The sequence below is a fragment of the Nuphar pumila genome, chromosome 3 (assembly GCF_984573655.1).
Source record: "Nuphar pumila chromosome 3, dmNupPumi1.hap1.1, whole genome shotgun sequence".
NCBI classification, from domain to species: Eukaryota; Viridiplantae; Streptophyta; class Magnoliopsida; order Nymphaeales; family Nymphaeaceae; genus Nuphar; species Nuphar pumila.
Window position 1 is genome coordinate 40620661 of NC_143251.1, and position 3540 is coordinate 40624200.

A 3540-nucleotide genomic window follows, 5' to 3' on the forward strand; every position below is an offset into this window, starting at 1 on the left:
TACAGCAACAGGGGCTCCACTTCTCTGGAGCCACCTTGTGTTGGGACGTTGCAAGCCTTTGACCAAACAACTGATCAGTATTTGCAAGCATTACCATCATACTCCAATTGCAACGACAACTTTGATTTTTCTTCCATCCAGTACCCATTGCATTACCATCAGACTCCAATGAACATTTTATTAGATTTTTCATATTTTTTCAAAATTTTGGCCGTATAGATGTGATCTATATGTTTGTTTTTATAGAAATCACTTCTTGGAGCATTTGATTCTTATGCGTAGATAAGTTTTTATAAGTTTCAAAAATCAACGACTTACAATTTTTATAATTTTTTGAGGCTCCAAATACTATTTTTTCTATCCAAAATTCATGATCCAAGTGTTGATTCATAGTAAATCAATCATGTTGAACACATCTGTACGCTCAGAATTTTGAAATAAATATTAAAAAAAAATCATTGAGGAGGTTTGGAAGGGTTTTGGTTGAGGAGGTCTGGAATCTTGAGCACCTCTCTCAACTTTAGTTCCTCAGAATTCTAGTCCATTTTCAGCCTGATGTCCTTATCAAACCAACCATCATGTGCGACTCAGGCCTCCACCTCGTAGAAACTCGCAGCCTTCTAAAACCAGACCACCAAGAGCCACCAACCGACCACGACCATCACCAATATGAGGAATCCGAACTCACCATGCTCACCCCCTTCATCAACACCTCCCCCTGCAATGACCCCACCCACTTGGAAGAAGGTGGACTAGTGCACCACTCTGAGCCTTATAACCTTTCCAGCTATGTCAAAGAGCTACTAGACCTAGGCCAGATAGCAGTCCCCATGGTCCTCATGGGCATCCTCCTCTACTCTCGCACCATGGTCTCCATGCTCTTCCTCGGCCGCCTCTGTCTAGCTTGAGCTCGTCGGCAGCTCCCTTGCCATCGGCTTCGCGAACATCACTGGCTACTCGATCCTCTCTGGCCTAGCAATGGGGATGGAACCCATTTGCATTCCAAGAAGCACTCCCTACTCGGCCTAATTAACTCTCAGAAGAACCATCCTAGCACTACTATTCATCTGCATCCCCATCGGTCTCTTATGGTTCAACATGCATAAAATCCTTCTCATTTGTGGTCAAGACCCTGCTATAGTTGAAGCAGCCCAATCCTACATTACCTACTCCTTCCCGGACCTATTCGCGCAAGCCTTGTTGCACCCACTTCGAATCTACCTCCAGACCCAAACCATCATCATGCCCATCACCTACTGTGCACTAGTAGGCATTGCCCTCCACTTGCCCGTCAACTACCTCTTAGTAACCGTCCTAAAAACGGGCATTCGTGGCCCTAAGTGCAGCATGGACCAATATCAACATAGTCCTATGCTTGCTTTGCTACACCTTACTCTCAAGCTCTTGCAAAGCTTCAAGGGTGAGCCTATCAAGGGAGTGCTTAAAAGGGTGGCGCTCACTTCTCAACCAGGCCACACCCAGCTGCGTTTCAGTTTTTTTGGAGTGGTGGTGGTACGAAATCATGATATTGCTATGTGGGCTGTGTTAGGTGTAAGAAGAAGGTAGGGAGAAAGAATTCAAAGGAGAAACATGAGTGGTTTAGAGGAAGTGGTCTTGATGAGGTGGAATAGTCCCATATTGCTTTTGCTTGAGTTTTCTGTGGGCTTTATAAGCCACTTGTGAACTCATACACTTGTTCCTGAGAACAAGAGAGTGGGATGACAACCACACACGCACGTGCGCCTGCCTGTCGGGCCGGGTCGGGTCGTGTAATTGGCCCTTTGGGGCCATATCCAATCAAGACAAAGTTTCTTTGGTTATTTGGATTCAGTAACGGGTTATAACGGGTCACGACTCCTCGTATTCCGTGCCCCTTTTGAAGTCCGTTAACGGATCACGTCTCATAACCGTTCGTGGGTTATAAAAGCGTGGTGAGGCTTGGGGTTACGAAGAGGCTGAGACAGACGAATTTCTGGAGCTCTGCGATTTCCCATCTCCCCTGTTGCTCTCTCTCTCTCTTTCCTGAGTTTTCCCGAAATGGTGTTATGCAACATTTGGTTCGAAGAGGTTGTTTTTGAAGGACGACCCGTCGGAGTGCACCGTTCGGTTCGTCGTGGCTATTGTATCCTTAGCCTGTTACACAATATTAACATGCTTCTTTTATGTTTATTGTGTTCCATGTATATGTTTGTTCATATGCTGTTGTCTGGATTTTGGTTTTATGAGGAACCTGTCATGCTTGCTCCCTGTTCCTGTTTCGGTCTACTGTTTATCATGATTTATATGTTGATTTATATCATGTTTTATATCATGATGTTGATTGCGAAACTGTGTGATCCGAAATATGATCCAACAGGCTGCTCTTGAATCCTAAAGCAACTGTGGCATCAATGGGGATTCTCATTCAAACCACTTCTTTGATCTATATCTTCCCTTCTTGATTGAGCTTTGGTGTGTCCACAAGGCTCAGCAATGAGTTGGGTGCTAACAACCCAAAGAAGGCCAAGAGATCGATCGTTGTAGGACTATCTTTCAGCTTCATTTTGGGGTTCACAGCCTTGTTCTTCACTACCATGGTCTGGAAAAGCTGGGCCAAAATGTACACTAGTGACCAAGATATCATAAGGATCACTTCGAAGTGTGCTGCCCATTATAGGTCTGTGTGAGTTGGGGAACTGCCCACAAACAACGGGCTGTGGGGTACGGCCAGGCCCAAGACAGGGGCTAACATAAACTTGGGGTGCTTCTACTTGGTGGGGATGCCCGTGGCCGTGGTGGTGGCCTTCTTATTAGGGTTCGACTTCGAGGGGTTGTGGCTCGGGCTCATGGCCGCGCAGGGCTCCTGCGTGGTGGCCATGATGGTGGTCATTTGGCGTACGGACTGGATCGTCCAGGCCGAGAGGGCCAGACGGGGAGGGACGGGGGTGAAGGGGCACATCTTGGGGTTCGGGACAGTGGGGGAGTCGGACGAGTGTATAAGAATTGTGTCTTGCATAACATATCGGTGAGGGTCGACCTCTTGCATTTTATATGTAGAACTCCACCAGCAACAGGGCGACTCTGAAGAAGACTTTGTCTAAACCGTATATGAAGATGACAAAAGTTGGAAATGGTCGGCCTTTTCTATTAACATGCATTATTTTTGAGAAGCATTATTCTTTTCTCTTATCTCTACGAAAAGGGCCTATGTTCTATGTGTAAGTCATAACCATCACAAGATTACACGTTGAATAAAGTTTTGTCTATATATACTTGTTTGTTTTTTTCGTAAACGAAGAAAAGAAATGACATGTTGGAGTTATCCCAGCAAGGATGCAATTCTATTGCGTGTAAGCTTCGCGTTGAGCATCATTTACTTTTAGTTATAATCACTAACCCTGTTTGTATCATACATTTTTTTTTTTAGGCAGACCCCACCAGTTATTATTCAACATACCACTGGGTTTTGAACCTACAACGTCCCACCACAAAGAGACTTTCACTTACAGCTCCTACCAACCAGGATACTGTAGCAGAAATACAACATACCACATACAAGCT

General features: G+C 45.2%; 1 pseudogene; it reads left to right on the top strand.

The window, feature by feature from the left end:
- The first annotated feature begins 689 nt into the window (after positions 1–689).
- LOC149842678 (protein DETOXIFICATION 49 pseudogene) lies at positions 690–3008 on the top strand (annotated as a pseudogene).
- The last annotated feature ends 532 nt before the right edge of the window (positions 3009–3540 follow it).